We start from the raw sequence: 21,339 nt of genomic DNA on the forward strand, positions 1-21,339 counted from the left end.
TTAGAGACAGAATTAGGCCTTTTTCAAAGGAGTCTTCTCTGAGTTCTTTTACATATTTAACTCCTGTTAGAATATTTAAAATATGATGTAATTTACAAAGTATTTAAGAAAAAATTATCCAGAAAACAAAACAGAAAAATGACTACCCATTTAATGGCATATTAGAGCTGTCTTTCCAATCTAATAGCCACTAATCACACATGACTATTTAAATCAAAGGTAATAAAAATTAAATAAAATTAACATTTCCATGCCTCATTTTCACTAGCTACATTTCAAATGCGCACCAGCCGCGTACGGCCAGTGGCCACCACAGTGCATGGCACATGGGCACAACGTTTTCCTAACTGCAGAAGGTTCCAGTGGGCAGCACTGCACTGCAGCACTGAGTGACAAACTCACCTGAGTCATCTAACACTCTTGACAAATGTAACTTTCTGTGCTTTGCTCTTTACCACCGATTGGTCCCAGACTCTGTAAGGGTTGCAGATGACTAGAAAGTAACAAAATGATATTTGTCTAGTATAGGCGCAGAGGACTTCTGCTTGGTTGGCATATACTCCCCCAAGTTACTATTTGATCGCCTTGTAGGACAACGTTAACCAGTTTCGCACCTAACTTTGCACTCTTACCCCGGCATTCTTTTCTTCTTTCATTCCATCCGTCTGTCCATCCGTCTGTCCTACCTGTCCACCTACCTAGATATCTTTCTGATATCCTCCTCTGCACCAGCTTTATTACCCTGCTGATCCCCTCATTATTGACTTAAATAAGTCTTCAATGTGTGCTTGCTGAACATTGGGATGAGTTACTATTTTTTAACTCTTTCAAAACTATCTGTTGACGAAAGAAGCAATTTGTCCTGATTTTTGTGAAACACCAAGGAAGTAAAGCAGGCTTTTGGCTCCCTGGGCACAGTTTCCTGACCCTCTCTTTGTCTTCCCTGTTTCTGTCACACAGCTTTGCGGATGGCAGATAACCGGTGAGGCTTGTTAAACGCACAGATGAATGAATAGGGAGTGTAGGCTGTACCTGCTGCCTTTTCTCTCTTCTACTGCCCAGCACAAACCCCAAAGTTGTTAGGAGTATTAAAAGCAAAGAGTTTTACATTCTCAACTGTGATGTAACGTTTACCTACATCAGAGACAATTCTCTTGAATGGAAGAAACATCCCACTAACATGTGCTGAGCAGCAAATAAGACTCACCATCTGAGTTCAACTTTCCCGGTAGTCCATTAACACTCCAGGAGCCAGAACGAAACACATTCAAAGCTAAAGCGCATTAGCGAAGAAAGCTCCTGTAACACACATTGTTTGGGATATTTACGTGGGCACCCTAGGATTTTACTGTCTAAATAAACATACTTTTACTGGCATGCTTCAACTGTAAACGCCTGGAAATCTTGTTGATGAAGTTTGCTGCTGCTGTCACATCCCAGACACACACATTTTCCAAGAAAACACAGTTTATTTTTGTACCGCTGGAGCTACAAATGTGCTCAGAATCTAAAATGACAGGTTACAAATACTTCAAAACCCTCAAAGAATCTGTGCAGAGTGGTGGCCTCAAAACATATCCTTTCCTGCAAAAAAAAAGTCCCTGCAGGACCCTTTTGACTGCCAGAGGCACACACACGCATGTACCAAAACTCCACCGCGCTGCTGCCAAAGAAACACTGACCCAATGGAAGACCCAGTCTTTTCAGCGTAAGTGAAGCCAGGGAGCTACGGGCAAAGCTGACCTCTGTTCATTAAAAACTGAATATCCAGTTCAGCAAATTCCTAGTGCGTGATCGTGGAGGAGAGAAAAAAACACCCTCACAAGGGGCGGGTGACAGGAGACAGAATTAGAGAACTTTATGTGTCACTAATTAGCCAGTCAGGGTGGTTCGGTAACAATGACGGCAAGAAACCAAATAGCACGTCTTGGTTTTCCAAATCAGGTTTTTGGCTGGATTTCAGGAGAAGGTCTAAGTTTCAGTAAATCATTTCCACCCAGGTAGGATACTTGCTGACTAAACTATATGCGGTGAGGTATTTTTATACATGGACTGGGTAAACAGAAATGCCCTCTGAGGCCAAAGAGAGGATTACATTGTACGAGCCCTCCTTCCCCCTTGCAGATGCTGTGAAGTGTTACCCAAAACGATGTAACAGGCCTTTGCGCAGGCCACTGCTTTGAAGACCCAGTGTGTGTGTGTGTGGGGGGGGGCATAGCCCCACGCCACCTAAGCCTTATTGAATGTGTTTATTTAGGTTGACTCTTTTTATATTTAACACCGTTTAAATGGAAACTTTTAAACTCTAGCTTAATTGGAAAACCAGCCCCAACTGTCACTACGAGGAGGCATTCATAAAATAAAACGCAAGTCAAACCCAACCATAATCAGGTGTTACTTCACTCTCATCGGACACTGGGTCTGCTGAGGGCTCGCAGCCCTGGCCTCCTCCCTCCTTGCTGAAAAGGGGACTGAGCAAGCCTTAGGGCCAGAGTAGCACTGATCTGAGACTTTCTCTCGGGAGAATTCAGAGAAAAACGAACGAGTTTCTTACTATGTAATTCGATGTGATTTAAAGCCATGCATCCACCCCACTTAAAACTGGGAGCCTCATACTCTGGGAAATAAAACTTTAACCCCAAACTTGTCACAGGTAAAAATGGGCTTTGGATGGACTGTGTTCAAGTGTAATAGTTGTTGATGGTTGTAGATGGGCAGAGACACATCTGGAGGAGAAAAGATTGAAAAGCTAAGTATGTGAGTTCTGTCTGAGAAAGGTCCAGCCGTTGTTAATATAATGGGAATGGTTTGTGTGGCATCGATGTAAGCTGCCAGCCAGCCAAGGAGAGTGGACTGGAATGCACATGTATGAACACTGATGACTTCACTGTACTAGTCAGTGGGGGTGGTAGATATAGTCGAGTGAGCATGTGTACTGTGTGGCCGTTGCATTCAAAATGACTGAACGAGTAGAGTAACAAATTTGCATCAGATTTTGTGTTAAGCTCCAACATTCCTCTAAGGAAACTATCAGATGATTCAGAATGCCACAGCCATGGGCAACTGGTGATTGGCAGCTCCATCATGACAATGTGCTCCCTCATGTATCACATCTTATGCAGAGTTTTTTTTTTTTTTTGCAAAACATCAACTCACCCAGGTAAATCAGCCCCCACTACAGCCCAGATTTGACTGACTAGCAACTTCTGGCTTTTCCCAAAACTGAAGTCACCTTTGAAAGGGAAGAGGCTTCAGACCGTTGATGAGATTCAGGAAAATACGATAGGCACTGAGGCGCCATTGTTCTATGTACAATATTTCTTATATCTTGTATCTTCTTCAAGAAATGCCTCTATTTTTCATAGCACATGACTGGATACTTTCTGGACAGGCCTTGTACAATGAGGAAGGATTTGGTCCCATTTGGAAGAGCAGCCCAAGGGGAGGGAGGAGGGAGGCGGAAGAGGAAGACAGGGGAGTCACGGTGCTGGGCTGCCATCCTCTTCATTACCACTGTGTGGCTTTGGGCAAGTCACAACCCCAGGGGACTGGGTGGCTTATTTCTAAGATCCTTTCCAGCCATAAATTTTTGGGATTCCAATGACTAATCATACCAGGCAGTGATGAGTTCGGATGGCTTCAGGGTTGAGGACGAGGGCATTTCTGCGGACAAAGAAAATGGCCATGGAGGAGGTGTGCTGAAAGACTAAAGGAAGGAGACATCCTCCACCTGTGTGGGCAAAATGGCAATTTGGGAGGGAGCAGCCTGGGGCTGAACAGACACCCATTGGATGGGGGCTTTCATATAGTCTCAGAGCTGCATCATCACAACACCCCCATGAAGGACTTCAGGCAGATGCAGGTGGCTGGGCTGAAGGTGGAACACTTGGCTAACTGGCCCATAAGCTCATGGCTGTAAGTTTTCAGAAGGTTTTCAGGTCTGGTTTTCTGGCACCAAGTCTTAGGTTGCCGAAACTACAATTTTACTCTTTCCCTTTCCTGGAACATTGTTTTCTGAGTAAATCCAGAAAACTCCTGTCCGGTCTTCACAGTGTACGTCACCTCATCCAGGAAGCCCTCTCTGACAGAGACAAGCACACACGAATGCGTCCTCCTCTGGGCCACACTGGTATTTTGCTTTTCCTTCTCCTTATGACTACTTAAGTCTGACATTGAAAACACTAAACAATGCTCCTATCTACTTCAGAGTTTTCATGGGCAGCATAGGGGAATGCTGGCCTGTGGCCAGTGGTCACAGCCCCGGGGAGCTCAGTAGGCATCCTGTGTTTCCACATTCAGGTACCACCACCAAGTGTGACATCTTCCTTGCTGGGATCCAGGCCTCCCTGACAGGGGGAAAAAAATGGAAATGGGAGCCAGCTCCCCAGAACTAAACTGGGCGGGTTAGTGGGCTCCAATATGGTCTTGGAACAATATATAATATGGTTTCTCTGGATGCAAGACAGTGGGCTTGGGTAAAGGGAGGGAAAGAATCAAGGTAATGTCTACTAAACAACTGGTAGGAAAGTATTTCAGTATGTCAGCACCTAATAAAATTGTGTTGGTGCATATCCCCAGGACTGGGACAGATCCTGACACAGTAGATAGTCAATATATAAATGTTGATGGAATGAATGAATGAATGAATGCATGCATGCATGCATACATGAACTCCTAGCTATAACCAAAGCCAGATGGATAGTCATGGGTGTATTATACCTTAATTCCATAAAAATTCTTCAATAGTTATGTATTTGTTGAGGAAGATACTGCCTGTACTTAAGAATATACGCAAGCAATGCAACTGTACTACACATATGCAAATATTGCATTTGGAAAAACTGAATAAATGGCGCATAGGAAATAAAAAAGGAAATAAGCAACCAGATTTCTCTGAGGTTAATAAAAGGCCCATTGATTTGTGTTGTAATGAAGTTTAGTCGGTCAGGACTTCTACTGGTTAACCATGGTTTGTGTTGATTAACTATGATTTCTGTTGTTAATCATAACTTCTGTTGGTTAATCACGACTCCTATTAATTAGCCATGACTTTTGGGTTGGTTAACTATGACTTTTGTTGTTGAATCTTGGCTTCTATTGATTAATCTTGCCATCTGTTGGTTGTGAGAGTCAAAGCCAGTAGCACAATTAACACTGTAATTACCTAGAAAAAGAAGATAGATCTTCATCACCAAGTGAATCAAGTGTTTTCTAATTGTGGATTTTTTTCACCCTTTCTTACCTCGTGATCTTGCTCTCACTATCACAGAATGAGGGTCTAACTCAAAAGAGACAAAAATACTCACACGGTAGAGGAGGCCACACATGCATTAGAACCATCTGGCTCACGGTTCGTCCCTTAGCACTAATCGCGGAAGGCCCGTAACTCACTCAGATGACTTCTGTGTCCCCTCGAGGGAAGGAAGCACCATTGTTCTAACAAATCCTCTATTGTCTACAGTGCAGAAACCATCCTGAATCAGAAAGAATGATAGTCTCTTTTAAAACTAAATATTCTCTCCTATACCTGAAAACCTAAAGTTCGTAATTCTCTTGATGGGTTAGTCTCAAATCCCCAAGCCACAGAGACCATGGAGACAATAAAGGTGGCTCACGTCACTCCCTTTGTATTTTGATGAGAGATTAAGTTGGGCAATACTCTCTCTGCTAATACTCTCAAATCATCGCTCTAATTCTTGTAATTTGTTTTTCTATTCGTGGAACCTTTTTCGCCTTCTAGTTTTCAGATGTTATCACATATCATATTCTCCAATTTCTCCCACAGAGGGTGATTTTTATCAGTTTAGATACTGGCTTGCTGATTGAGAATTAGGCTTTAGTTCAGGCGCAGGTGGATTCGAACTCTGACTCTGTCACTCACCATCTGTGTGATGTTGAGTGACACTAAGGCCTCAGTTTTTGTCATCAGTAAAATGGGGATAATAAAAATACCTGCCTTGTGGGATTACTGAGTGTACCCAATTAGGGAATGCCTGTGAAGCGTTAGCACCTTGTCCAATGTGTAGCGCGTGCCCCACGAATGGTATCTACGATTATTGATGAAGCCCCTTTCTTTAAATCTTTCTTCTGAACGATTTTCAATATACTTTATGTGTTCGAAGTAAAGATTCCCAAATAGGATGGAACACTGTTCTGAAATGCTGAACGACACACAGTATTGTGAATAGGCAGGCAGCCTCATGAGTCCAAAGGCCGTCTCTGTCTGCATTTACTTATTCACGTACTGGTTCATCCCTTCAGTGCCAATTAACTGGAGTGGAGGTGGTGGGCTTTCTTGGGCACACTGAGATGTACAGCTAGCTGACCCTTGTACAGCACGGGCTTGAACTGCATGGGTCCACTTATACATGGATTTTTTAAAAATCAATATGTACAGTACTGTAGATATATTTTCTCTTCTTTACACTTTTCTTAATGTTTTCTTTTTTCTAACTACTTTATTGTGAGAATACAGCATATTGTACATATGATATAAGAAATATGTACAATATGTGGTTTATCTATGTGGTCAGCTAGGCTTCTGGTCAACTGTAGACTATTAAAAATTTTAGGGGAGTCAAAAGTTATACTCAGATTTCCCATTGCATGGGTGGGTTCATGCCCCTAACCCCCATATTCTTCAAGGGTCAACTGTTTGAGGCATGATTTCTGCTCTTTGTCAATCTACCAAGAATAAGCCAAGTGAACACTCTGTGGCAGATGCCACCAGGCAGTGTGTTAAGAAGTTTAATAGAAGCAGAAAGTTAAAAAGTACCCAGGATAGTGCCTGGCACATAGTTGGCACAAAGAACATATTCACTGAGTACAGGTCATAGGAGTCCAAAGGTCTTGGTGGGGAACTGGCACTTGATCCCAGCTCTAAAGAGGGGATGGGATTTGAACAGCAGGTTTTTACCATTATGGGTGAGCAGCAGAGGTCGTGAGAAAGTACAGGAAAGCGCCAGTGGTCCATGTTGGCAGAGATGTGAATAAGGGGGATGGACCATGAGAGTCTGTGTGTATGGAAGAGCCGACTGATGTTCAGACTTCAGAAGATCATGAAAGCCACACAAGGCACTTATTGGAGAGGCATGTACTCTTTCGTGCAGGAGACAGTTAGGTCAGAATTATATTCTGCCAAGATTGTCCGGGAAGCTCTGGATCACTGATTTCATCATGCTGTTATTTTCTACATAATAAAGTAGGGAGTGAGTTCTGGATATCAGTACAAATACCTAAAAACCCTAGCCTACCCTCAGATCTAGGAAGAAATGTAGCCTAAGAATCCTTGATTTCTTTTTTTAAATTTTTTTCCATCACCATTTATGCCCCCTATACCTTCTTCCACCTTACCCACACCCCTTCCCTCCATCCCTTCCCTCGGTCTGCAGTTACCACAGTCCAAGATTTGACTTCTGAAACAACGTTTCAATCTGTTGACTCCTACTGAATTATAAGGTTGCCCGAGAGAATTCATACTGCAGTGTTTTGAATGGAAGTTGCTTTTTAGCATTAGAAACACTTACACCAGGTTTCACATGTGCAGAATGTGTCACGATCATTTGAAGAAAGGCACTAAGTAAAAACTATTTTCTTTCTTTTTTGCTAGAAAAAAAAAAGCGACTTGGCACCATATTAGTCATAAAAAGCATTGGATCAGGAGAAAAATCACCCAAAAACTAGTGTGGGAAGGACATCTGTTTGCACTGGGCTTTTGCAGAGTTAATTTCTATCCCATACAAAGTTCAAAAGGGTAATTTCTCCATCCAAAGTGAAAGAAGAGAAAGAAAGTAAGGAACCACTTGGTGGCTTTGTCTTGTCATTAAAAGGAAAAGATTTCAATCCCATGTTAATCACAAAATAACCAGGTGGCTGCCCGAGCACAGTGAGTCCTTCACCCTGGCCACAGGCTGGAGTGCAGCGAGGCCCGACCCCAGGTCCACACAGAGCTGTGGTTCCCATCGCCAGCCAGAAGCAGAGATGCTGCCGGTGGGAGAGGGGTATGGAATAATCCCATCACAGCTACTTTGGGAAACACAGTTTTCAGACCAGGAAACACGTTGCCTTAAACAAACAAGAAACACCCTCCGGAGCGAGTGGAAGTCTATGCGTGACAATGTCTGAAAAGTTATTAATAGCAAGATTTGGGAGGGAGAAAGAGAAAAGTAAAGACCTTTTCACCCCACTGGAAGACAATGGGTGAGAGGGAGGGAGAAAGTAGAAAAACAGCCTACTATTCTGACGACAAACCGAGAGTTTCCTCCTACCCCGGGAGGGTAGGCACGAAGGTACTGCCGGGAGCACAGAGCCAGCCCAGCCAGGGAGGGGGGCACGCTCGGAGCCACAAAAAGGAAAACAAGGTGAGATTCCTACTCCAAACAAGAAAGTTGAGAAGTTGAGCTTTCCCAAGGGATGGAGGCTTAGAGTTGTTTACTTTTGTTAAAAAAGAAAAGAAAAGAAAAGAAAAAATCCCCACCAGGACAAGGTCCCACTGCTGAGAATCAGTAAAGATGCAGGAAGGACACCAGTAAAGACCGAGTGCTTGGCGTTCAACAGCCATGGCTTCAATAAGGTCCGTGATTCTATAGCGCCTCTTGCCTGCTAACTGGGAGAATGTCTCTTCTGTCCTTTCCCTTGGAGCCTGGCCATGTATTTTAGGCCTGGGATTTTCAGCTTCCTTGGACCTGAAGTTTCCTTAGCAGGTTCACTCTTGCCTACGTAAGAAAAGCAAGCCTTTATTTTGGGAGATGCCTAGAAATGTGGTTGGAAAGAAAGCAAAGGCTACAGATTTAGCAAAAACATGGTCTCCGTGGGAACTAATCTTTCCGGAAGAGTGTGATCACGGCATTTTCCTGGACTTTGTCAGGTGAACCCTGAGAGCCCAACCTTTGTTAGACCCAGAGGCCAATGCTCTCAATCCTTTTAATCCCCAATTAATTAAAACTCCCTGGGAATACCAATAAAAAGGCGGTCTGTGTTCTTAATTGAGAACCTGAACTCACAGCATCCGAGATCGGGGTCTAGACCTCCAAAGTTTAGATGTCCCAGGAAGGACAGGGGGCCAATACATTCCGGTCACAGTGTCCTTTAGAGGAACGCTATCCCGGTAATATCAGCTGAAAACCGATCATAAGACCAATTAATTGGTTTGATAAAATATCTCTTAAGGTAGGTAAAAAATATTGCTTTTACCAAAACATGACCTTGTTTAAAATAATAATATATTGAAGTGGCCAGCTATCATACAGTTCTGATTATTATAACCCTTCATGGGTAGGTGGCTAACCCATCAGGTTTTGTGGCCCACAGTCTAAAAACAAAATTTGGGAGTAGAGAGTTTCCTAAGGCAAGTAAACATGGTTAGCTAAACTGGCTGCTTTAAAAAAGTGGAGGGACCAGTCATGAGCAGGGCCATGGAAGCTTCAGGAAGGAGCACGCAGCCTGCAGCGCCGCTCAGGTCCCCCTGTACTTAGGACCATGTGCGTGGTTTATTGCTATGCTGCTGCTGTCTTGAAATTCTGCAGCATTGGAACAAGAGGCAAACATTTTCCTTTTGCACTGGTTCTCCCAAAGTAAGAAGCCAGTCCTGGCTCCGGAACACCATGCATAGCCAAGGGTTCCAACCTTTTTCCTTCGTGAGGATGTGGAAGTCTTGCATAGTCTCTCTTTGCCTCTGGCTGACCTCGAAGCTAATTTTAAGACTGCGATCTGACAGAATTAAGCGAGTCTACCACAATCACACCGTCCCTGTATGACCCGCCCGGAAGCTTCTGAGCAATTCCATGACCCCAGCAAGAGCCAGAAAAGAAAACCGTTCAGAGGCCATTTTATGTGCTACTACTGGACTTGACTTCCCACACGTATAAGGGACTTTGGAGGGGGCTGGGAGGAACAGGGAGAATACAGAAAACTTTTTCAGAATCACATAAAATTTTCCATAATAGCATATACATTGAGGTGCAATTTCAGGAGGGTGTCCAGAAGCTCATTCACAGACCTTCTTGCTGCCTCTGATCCCCACTTGGGAGTCGTCTAAAAAAAGGGTGAATTAGAAATATGGTGAAGACTAGGAGACGGAGAAGTTAATCTGTTATCCAAAAAACATTTCATGGTTAAATATTATAAATAGAGTATCTTGGGCCCACTTCTCCTCTTCTCAAGAAGTTGAGTCTCTGAGATATGGCGGAAAGAAAAACTTAAGGCAGAAAACCACTAAAATGGATTTCACTGGGCTCCACATAGCTTCCTTGAAATCTGGTCTTGAGAATTTACTTTAAACCAACTAAAGACATCTGTTTTCTAGATTACTTGGGTCAGTTATTTTGTGCCCTTCCATGGTGAAACCCATAGTTACCGATTTATTATCAGGAGTACTCTAAATATAACAGGGCAAGAAGCCAATGCATTTAAGTGTTTTTAATTCTCAATTATTTTACTCAGAAAATGTACCAAAATAGCTCCTTAGCCATGACCCAGAAGTTAGCAGACCCCAGCTGCTTTGCACATTAATTACTAAATCTTGTCTGGATCCAAATTAAAGATCCTCATCTGTACTGAAGAGGGGATAAAAAGGTAAGCAGAAAGCAGAAGGAAATAGAGCCAGAACATGCTCCAATATATACTTAAACTCTGCAGACAAGCATGAATTTTTAAACCTCTTTTAGAAGTTTGGTATGCAACATTTCACCATGAACAAAGCCAGGACTTAGCTCTGTCATAACTGCTGGTTGATGACAACGTACATCACCATAGCAACTGCATATCACATTATTCAAAGGCCTTTCACAGACACCAATAATTATGATGTACTTGGCATTGTTTTATGATGTTAAAAAGGACTTAAAGTAGAAAAGAAAAATATGGTTGTCCACAATATGCTGTACTTTTTCCCAAGTTCATTTAATTTTCGGTGCCATTCTGGAATCTTCTCACTAGAGTTTTTCTCGCTCGCTTAAAACAGGGTCACATCCTGAATCTGAAGTGAAAAGGAAGAAATCGGAGAGGAAGTAAGGGTAGGAGAAGGGAAGCCAGTCAGGCAATCACATTTAAGTCTTCAAGGGCCAGACAAGGAAAATCACAGGCATTTACTGGATGTGGCCTTCTGCTTCTCTGCTCCGACAGCACAGAAATCTCGCTAGCGGTTTATTGAGAAAATATTGCTGAAGCTCCGGTTTTCCAAATGGATTCTGGCCTTGTATGGAAGAGCCGTGGTGTCTCCAGGCTAAGACCTGGTACAATGCATTATCCCAAGTCCACAGAATGGTTCAGAGCCCACCCGCCTCTCAAAGTTGCAAAGCCCCCCACCCCTAACCTAGACTGTTCTCTCTCTCCGCTGTGCCTTTATACATGCTGTTCCCTATAACTCAAAAGTCCTTTCCCTGCCTTATCCTTGGGTTTACGCCAGCTCTGCTCTAAGATGTAGCCCCCGAGTGGGGTCAGGCACCTGTGAATCCCGACCTGCCACTCTAGCACACCCTGTTATAAATTCTACATTTATTCTACAACATTGCAATGGTTGATCTTTGTGTCTCACTGTTCTTCAAAACTGGAGTCCTTTGCAGGCAGGGCTGTATCTTAATCATCTTTGTGATGAAACATGAGCAGTGTTTATAATTAAAATAACATGTTGCAAGTTATTTCGCCTTTTAAGAATCAGACGGAGATTCTGTGAAGAAGGGAAGAGAGGAAATGAAAGGTCCGCATAGAAACCTAAATTCAATAAGTATGACCACCAGCAAAATTCCTTAAATATAAGGAAAGGGAAAACGGAAGTTATATTTTCAATAGTGAAACTCCAATATCGTAAATTCAGACAGAAATACTAACTTCATGATTTATCCCAACCTTCCTTCTCTCTGATTCCAAATTAGCAAGAAATAAGCTCAAATTTCACCCACAGCTCCCCTTTCTTGATCTTTAAAATTTAAGTTGCTATATTATGTCAGCACAGTGCCAAGACTTGAAATTAAATAGGTCCCCAAAGCAAAAGGTACAGCTCTTTTAAACAACGTGAACTTGCCTGCAATTAGCACATTACAGCTTCCACCGAAGCACCATGCTATATAAAAACACACTCCGGCAGCTACTGCTGTTTGGAGGACCTTAACTTTTCTACTTTCTGTACCTATTCGATAAGAGAAAATCTGGCAGAATACACACAATTAATGTTTTAAGTGTTACTTCTCTGCTTTTCCCTTGCATACTTGACTTTAGATGCTAAAAACAATGGCAGCCTCTTGATTCCACTGGAGAGAAGGCGGGGGGGGGGGGGGGGCGGTGAGGGGGATGGTCCCAGCAATAAAAGAGGTACCTGTCAATTAGTTAGATTGTACTCCAGTTTTCAGTTAAAGGTGGCCTAATGGATGTAGGGGCCCTGTAGGAAAAACCTGAGAGAGTCCTTATTTTTAAACTCTTAGCTTCATTTTCCAAAACTGCTGGCTTTAGACAGAAGAACTATATATCTTGAGCGTGAAAAGCTGCACGCTCTTCTTGTATTTCCTGTCTCAAAATTACATTTTTCTCCTTGGTGGCTACTTCCCAGCTTTCTGCTGCCCCGGCCGGGCTTGCTAAGGGCGGCCGTGCCTGATGTCATACTCTGCTACAGAAGAAGGGGTATTAGAGCCAGCCCCCGGGGCCAGGAAGCCTCAACTGGGAGTTTGGAGGGTGTTTTATCCTATTTTTGCTCTTTTCAGATGGTCATCCCACGACACTTCATTCACCCTTCTAATTTTCTCCAGAAGGACAAAGGAGGTCACTCAGGTGGGCGTGTTTATTTTGAACTCATCTAAAAGCACTCCAGTCCCTCCTCAGCATCTGCCTGTGCGTGGAACTGGGGAATTCTTCTCCTTAGATCAAACAGGGCTGGAAATTTCCTTGGCTGTGTTTGGCCTTCTTCCTTGGAACACACACATTTTCGGGACTGATATTTTTACCCAGGGTTTTCTCCAATGGGTAATTAAAGGATGTTCACGGGCAGGTGTAGAGAAAAGAGTCGGGCCCCCATAAATCATCCGCAAGCTCCATTTAGCCACCAAAGGACGGCGGAATGGCTTTTCGTAAACAGCTTCGCAGTTTCGTTGCTGGGGAACAGCACTGTGCCTAGACTTCAGGGAGTCGTGGGGGCAAGGCTTTTGACTGCCAGGGGGAGTTCCAGCAGCCGGATCAGCCCTTCAGGACTGGATCAGCCACGGGCTCAGGCCTGGAAAATAAGTTGTGAATCCCATCATCCTGGTAACGTGAGATGTAACGCGTCCACAGGGGGAAGACAGAATGAATTACATATTAATTTCTATTTGTTTTTAACATCATCTGAAGTGTGCTTGGTTCAAGGCAGAGACGCCTGCGAGAGACACATTAGGACTGAGCATCACACCACAGCGCGCGTTAGAACAGGCCTCGTGAAAACACCAGGCAGGGACGCGAAAGTAACGCTTTAATCCTGGCCCAGAAAACAGAAAGGGCTTTTAGGGGTCCCTCCGAAGGAGAGTCTGAATTAATTTGTACTTCCAGGTTTCCAAATGGCTTTTATGAGCTTGCTTACCCAAAGTATTTCAGCGCATCATCTCCTTTAATTTTTAATTTTTATCCACACAAGGCGCTCCAAAAATATACCGATCTGAATCATTGCCCCTCATCTTGTTATCTTAATGGGGGAAGCATAGAGTATCATGCCGGCCATTCCGCATTAGGTGTCCTCATTTACAGATTGAAAAAAAAAATAAAGTGCCGGACATAAATTATTTAAAATCTATTGTATCAGTGTGTGTTCTGTAAGCATTCACTACCGGCGAAGCAGACAGATTATTTTTCACTTTTAATTGTGTTGATACCTTATCTGCTTTGTTGAAAGTGGAGAGTGGTATGTGAAACCGCCTCTCACGCTGAGGAACAGAGAAGCGATGGGGTCTATTATTTAAAGCCAAAGTAGCCCATTTAGGGGACAGACCATTAACACACTCCTAAAACAGGGAAGACCTGGAGTCGCTCTTCACGTCTGTGATGTGTCTATGACCGTGTCAAACATGAATGACGGCGAGACGGAGCCGCTCTCCTTAAAGAAGCTTTTAGCTGAGGGAACTGGTGACAGCAGACACTTCATGTCACCATCCAGGCACAAAGGCAGCCGTTGTGTGTGAATGAGAAGGAGGGTCATCCTCCTCTGTCTGCTCTCCAAATCTCAGGTGTGTCGGAAAGCATAGAAACATCGAACGGATGAGATTCTCTTCGGGTGTGTGTGAAGACCCTGTCCTAATCTAAAAAAAATATTTAGAACGATGAAAACATATTTAGATGAGAAAATTACTCATCTCTGATTATAATAAAATTATACACAGGGTACCAAGATTCTGTACTAGAAATTTAAAATGAGCCCTAATTGCTCCCCTCCCTTTGGACTCCCCAAGACCATCACCAAGAAATGCCCATAGATACAGGATATGTCAGTATGTTGCCAGAAGTAGCTACCCATTATCTGAATCTAAAATGCCCCTTCCAAACACAGCAACTCAGGAATTCATTTCAGTTAACTGACAGATAAATGGTAGATGGAATACAGGCAGACAGTGACTGTAGACTTTTCTGATTAGTTCGTTAAGTGGAAGGCTTGTCATAACTCTTTTGTATCCTCAGCACCAAACCCAGTCTCTTATCTGGCTTTCAGTAAATATTTGCTCCAATGAATGGGTGGAGGGCCACGTGGGGGAATGACTCGCTTTGCCGAATGGTCTGTGCCAGGGTGGTGGGATGGCAGGAAAAAAAAAAAGGCACCCAAGTGGAAGTCCAAAGGACCATGGGCTGCTTTTACTCTCTGCCTCTAGGTGGCTTTGGGACCCCAGGCAGGCTGTTGAACTCCTCTTGCAATTCCATTTCACACATTTGAAATTATCTCTACGCGCCTTCTAGTGCTGACGTTTGAGATTTCTGCGCGTCTGAACCAGGAAACACACATTCTCATGTCCCCAGTAGGAGCCTCGGGTCTGTGACTTTTGTGGATGTGTCTGGTTCAGGAAAAGAGTTGAAGACAGACCAACGTCTCCGCAAATAGGGGTCCTTTTTGCCCTGAGTTAAAATCCAGGAAACAGACAACTCCCAGCAAAATAACCAAGGCAATCCTGAAACACAAAAAAATGAACTGCATCGTATGTGACATGTGTGAGTTTCATTTCCACACTGTCAAATATAATTTGTGGCAACCCACTTCAGTGAGAGCCAAAAGTTAGTCACCACGCTGTTCTTGCCCTCTAAACCTCAGCACCCCAATCCAGTGTGAGCTTCAAACTGAACTCCTGACCTTTCCAACAATTATCCCCGGAATCTAGACAGCCCATCATCACCTCCAGTCAGCGCCCAGGAGGAGCAGCAGCCAGGAATGTTCTGCCTCTGGTCCCGAAGGGAACCAGAGCGAGGGAGAGGCTCCTGCCTTCCTTTCCATCTGGTTTCTCCAATAAAAGGGAAAGAAATAAATGGAAATGAAAAGTATACAATTTAAAAAAAAATTACATTTAACTTCCTTTTGCTAATGTCTGTAAGATGATTTCTGGCCTGGCAGGAGATTCCAGATGGGCTGTATAATGAATATAATTTAATACGAAAAACCGGAGTTCAAAGAAACACATTTTTCCAAGTCAGAAGGTAGTCGGTTGTCTCACACTGTTTAATGCAAAACACTGGGACGAGTCACTGCATTTCTTTTCTTATTGCGCATTGGCCTTTAATCCCAATATCAGTGTGGCCAGACCCGAAGCCATCAAAACCAGAAGCTGTCGCTCTCCAAAATAGGGCTGGCTCTGGGGCACGCTCACCCAAAGGGCCAGCGACCACTAACCACCCAATGTGTTTCCCTCTCGGGTCTCAGGATTTATACCACCAATTAAGGCCGTAATGAGTGCCCCAAGTTGACCTCCTAGGAGCAAGAATTAATTAAGCACAGTATTTCTTAGCAAAGAATGACATTTTTTCCAAACGAGTTATATAAGGTAGCCATATTTCCCAATATTACTGCGCTTCTGTGGACAATCCTTAATTGTTAACACCAATACAGTGGTCCAGGAATGGGGCTTAGTTTATGTTTTTAATTTGACAATAAAAGAAAATCTTTACTTTTATCCTTATTTTGGGGGCAAAGAGAATGTTTTGCGTATATTGTGTGTACAAGAAGCACAAAGTTACTTACATTACTAATATATATCATTTCTTTTAATTATCCACATTGCCACAAAAGAAGGAAGGTAGGGCTTATTAATAATCTCCTTCTCAGCTTTCAAAAATGAAGAGTTGTGTTTTGAACCTATTTGTTCCCCCAAAGTTCTTACGATTCTATAAATGTTGTAATAAAAAAGTTTTCTATTTTAAAGGCGAAGGCTTCCATTAGTAAACTACGCCTTAGGTCATCTATTCCAGAGCTTGGCCGCCTCCTTCTGTAAAGGGCCAGATGTAACCCTTCCAGTCTCTGCCCCCAACGCGCAGCTCGGCCCCAGGAGGGCGAGCGCAGCCACAGACGACTCACAAATGAATGGGCATGGCGGTGTTCTGGGGAAACTTTCCTCATAAACACGGAATTTGATTTTACCCCATTTCAGTGTGTCATAAAATAGTCGATTTCAGATTTTTTTCCCTAAGCTTTTAAAATGTAAAAAATATTCTTAGCTTTCGGCTGTACAAAAACAGGTGGCAGACCAGATTTTGCCTGTGGGCTGCACTTTGGCAACCTCTGGTCTGAAATGCGTGTATTTTTAAGCACTCAGTGAGTTTGAGAAAACATGATCTCTCCCTCCCTCCCTCCCTCCCTCCCTCCCTCTCGCTCTCTCTCTCACATGCACACACACACAAATACGCCCTAATTACCAACACCATGGTCTCTGACACTGTTGATGTAGTACAGAAAAAAGACGTGACTTCAAGTGTGTCTCTTTAGTGCTAGGAACCAGAATATGGAGAAAATCTCAGCCGAAGAAACATTATGAAGGTGGTGGAAGAAAGAGACCTCCTTCTCTCGCCCTTATTCATGAAGAAAATTCCCACTCCGAATTAGAAATCATGTCCTCTCTTCTTTTAAGGAGTTAATGTAGCCAGCGCGGATCAGGGAGTCCCTGCAGCCTACTTGCCAATTAATGTATTTAACTCTAAAAAGCAAGGGCTTTTTAATTTAGTTCATCCATCACTCACAGAACATTTTGGTAGAAAATATTAGGATTTCCAAATAACTTTATAGCTCTGTAAATTGCCAACATACCATCTGCAATTGAATTAACATTTATAACCGAACCGAAATAATAAATAAAGCAAATTACGCTGCAAATATTCGCGAGTGCCCAATATGCACTTGAGAACGATAATTAGCATTTTATAATCACGCTTCATTTTCTTTATCCAACTCCCTGTCACATTAATGATAAAATATTTTAAACTGCACTCTATCGGCAAACGGCAGCACAATCTCTACATTGGCCATTAACTAACGTGGAGAATGAAAACAGTTTGTGCTGCTGACATGACGCATCCAGAGAAGTTTTACTCCTAATCACATTCTCCAGTCTCCCTGGCTCTTATCTCTGCTTTTTGTTTTCCCATGCTACCAAAAAAAAAAAAATCCAGGAAGCCAATGCTTTATTTGCAGCATCCAAACCTGAAGTTCTATACATTCTTTCAATGGCAGGAAAAAAAAAAGAAATATGATTTAAAAATGTGTTATGCTCCTTGGATCTAAAAAACCAAAAAGGGTCTAGAGGTCAAGAAGCTTAAGTCACTCGAATGGAGGAACTCTGGTCCTCCAATTATTCCTTCCGGAGTTCTCCCTCATTATGATCTGACATCCTCAACTGCGGTTTGTGTCATTTTTTCCTAGCTCCAAACAAAAATGAACTTGACTAAATAAATCAGTCAAGAATAAACATATATATATTTTTTCAAGTAGACTTTGCACCAGTTAGCAAAATTTCCCCCAAGTTTCCCATTATCTTCCTCCAAAGCCACTTCTTTAAAACAATTGTATCCAGATGCTCCGTTGATTCTTTCCTGCCTTGTGCTCCTCCCCCATTTGCTCTTCACACTTCAGGGTTTTCTCATTGGGTTGCCTGGCTCAGTGTGCAATTCCCATGTCTCTCTGGTCCACACTGAGATGTGTTGCAAGTGTAAAAGTAACTTCAGATTATGAAGACTAAGTGTGAACAATAATGTAAATCTCTCAATAGTTTGACGCTAATTAATTATTGAAATGATAATATTTGGGATACTGAATTAGATGACATATGGGTACATTATTGGAATTTACTTTTTCTTTTTAGTTTTTTAAAAATGTGGCTACTAGAAAATTTGAAGTTACACATCTAAACCACATTTGTGGCCAACATCATATTTGTACTGGACAGCGCTAGTGGAGTGGGTCCTACATGCAGTGACGCCTGAAATTTTTTTGTTTTTGACCCAAATGATTATCACTAAAAGGTCACATCAAGGAAAGCTTTTGATCAAATAAACCCTTTACGAGTCCCACCAGGCAACTCCAGGCATGTCAAAGAGCAGTGAGCCTGGTTTTAGCCTGCAAGCTCTGCCTAATCGTATTTTTATTACGATAAAGGTTCAGTGAACCAGATGTTTACTTGGAGATACAGGGAGAGTAGATACGATTCCATGGGCTACAGTGTGCTCAGCCTCCTCATCTACCCAGGTCCTATTTTCAAGGGTCAAAAACCTTACTGCAGAGGCAGTCTAGTGGTTGTGGGCTTGGCTCCAGCTGCTAGATAGCCTGGGTTCAAATCTTACCTCTGCCTGCTACTAACTGCGTGGTCCTGCACAAGTCACTCAACCTCTCTGTGCCTTGTGTCCTTGCCTTTAGAATGGGAATTGGAATATTTTCTATCTCAGGAGGTTGTTACGACGATTAAAGGAGCTAATACATGAAGAGCCTAAAAACCACAAATACTCAAAAATATTAGCTGTCATTATTATTATTACTGTCTGCCTTTAAAGGCAAACAGCAGCTTTCACGATGCAAATGGAAGTGGTGAAAGGTGCATGTGAAGCTGCAATAGAAAGTAAGACGGGACCAGGAAAGCAAGCAAGCCAGGTGTAGGAGGAGAGAAGACAAAAAACAAAACAAAACAAAACAAAATGCTGGGAGGTACCCCAGGCACAGGAAGGTGAAGATGAAAAGGAACATTGCCCCTCCAGGCTCTTTCACAGGAGTCATGGCTGTCACTCGCTACTGACTACAACTCAAGCTGCGCATGCCTAACCCAGGGGACAATCTGTTCATTTTAGTAGTTCATGCGTTTGCATTTCAGGTTAAAAGGACAGTCCATGCTGTGGATTTCTGGATGAGCTTTTCTTTTCTTCAGCGCCAGTTTTTCACAGTATTTTTAATCTCGGGGAAGAAATTCGAAAAACTTCATTCCCTCCTTCTCATCCACGATATCTTCTTAGCATCTAAAACAGAAGTTGCAAACCGCTCCTCTGCAAGCCGAAGGGAGCCAAAAGACATGTTTACTTTGGCTCCTACTGTGGTGGCCGGTACAGCCTTTTAAAAACTTTTAAATTTGTTGCCAACATTTAAAAAGTAGGAGATTTCAATTACAGAAGAGATTGGCTTAATATTTCTGCCTAATATTTTCTTGATTAATCATTGTATGGTCTGAATGTTCTCCAGCAGTGAAATGCCTCCAGAACCAGAAAAGACCTTGAAAAAGCCATAGTCCTCAAGTGCTCCAGAATCACTTCAAGTACTGGAAAACTGGCAATGTTAGTCCCACTGTCCCACAGGGCAGCAGCACTCAAGATGTGGTCCCCGGACTGGGCACCTTGCATAAGCTGGGAGCTTATTAGAAATACACATTCTCAGTCTTTTCCCTAGGCCCCCTCCTCTGAAACTCTGGGGGTGGGTCGCAGCAATTTATAGTTTAACAAGCCATCTTGATGAATCTGACCCCTGCTAAAGCTTCAATGCCATGGACACGGGTGGCAATCAGGAAGAAGATAGCTGCTGTCCTTGTCACACTCCCCGCACTCTCTACTGTGCCCAATTACCTGCATCACTCACTCACCTCCTGACCATCTTAATCAAGAACCCAAATTCTCAACTCCAAAAACAAAAAAAGTAAATGCTGCTTCTCAGTGTTTCGGGGTTTTTTGTTTGTGTGTTTGTTTGCTTTTTTGCAGAAAATGACCAGGTATTCTTTTACCCTGAACGGAATTTAACGGAATAAAATATGGAGTGACTTATACCATTGGAATTATATAAAACAGGACTGAAATGCATCCTGGTCATACTGTCAAGAAGTAATCAATCAGAGAATAATAAAGATGAAAGTAAGTAACCTTAGTAATCATTTGAAACTAATATGGCTTACCTCTCAGGTGGAGAATCATGTTCGTAAAGGAAAAGAGAAAGCAAAGTAAGCTGAAGCCCGCTGACTTGGCTGGGGTCCTATACCTCTCTTGGAAAAAGTAGCAGTTACAGTACCTTCTTCATAGAGCTGCAGAGCAGATTAGCTGAATTAAAATATGTGTCTTGCACATAATAAGTCAGTGCTTTTCTCACTAAAGAAACACTGGGTATACACTACCATGTTTCCTCCTCAAAATAACTCTAGTGCTCAGATGAGTTATTATCCTCATTCTACAAAAGACAAAACTAGGTGTCAGGGGCTTGTTCAAGACATCAGGGGAGCCAGGCCACCCGGTTCCCAGCCCAGTGAAAATCACTAGCTCAGGCGGAGGGAACGAACCACATCATCACACTACTCCATCTCACTAAGACTGAACCCATCGTGAAGTACACCAATCTCTCTTTTCCAAGGAAATGCAACCACTCTTGTTATTCTGGGATAACGTTCAGTTTGTGGGTCATTCAAGTTCTTTCCCAGCTTCCTGGTCACTGCACGGCAAGTAGTTCATGAATAGGAGAAGGAAGAAGAAGTCAAATCAGTCTATTTCACTCCAGGTGGCTGTTGATTCAAAATATGCAGTGGGGGAGGGGTTGAAACAGCCAGTGGGGTTAATATGACCTGTGGATTCTGCGATGGGTGATAATCCAGCCTTCTTTGTAATCGATAGCAGAGGCCTGGTAGGTGGTAATCCAATGAAACTTTTGGGATCTGTAAGAGATCTGAAGACTTCAAGCTCTCACAACTCTGCCTGACCCGGTACCAATTAAAGGCCACCCCGAAACACTTCCATCATCCTATGGATCACCTTAAAATCCACAAAATTCAATCCTTTAAAAAGTCATGGCTGCAAGTATTTATTTATAAGGACTTGAACAAAATTCAACATATTTTACTTGTTTTTTTTGTTTGTTTAAATTTTAAATAGGAACAAATTAATAAATAGCTCATGGGGTCAATC

At 42.8% G+C, this 21,339-nt stretch overlaps 1 protein-coding gene across 4 annotated transcripts in view; it reads right to left on the bottom strand.

The window, feature by feature from the left end:
• The window catches only part of RARB (retinoic acid receptor beta), a 359,212-nt gene that overhangs the window by 92,152 nt on the left and 245,721 nt on the right, over window positions 1-21,339 (bottom strand). The gene's annotated exons all lie outside the window — the stretch shown is intronic.

The sequence above is a fragment of the Phyllostomus discolor genome, chromosome 7 (genome assembly GCF_004126475.2).
Source record: "Phyllostomus discolor isolate MPI-MPIP mPhyDis1 chromosome 7, mPhyDis1.pri.v3, whole genome shotgun sequence".
Lineage (NCBI taxonomy): Eukaryota > Metazoa > Chordata > Mammalia > Chiroptera > Phyllostomidae > Phyllostomus > Phyllostomus discolor.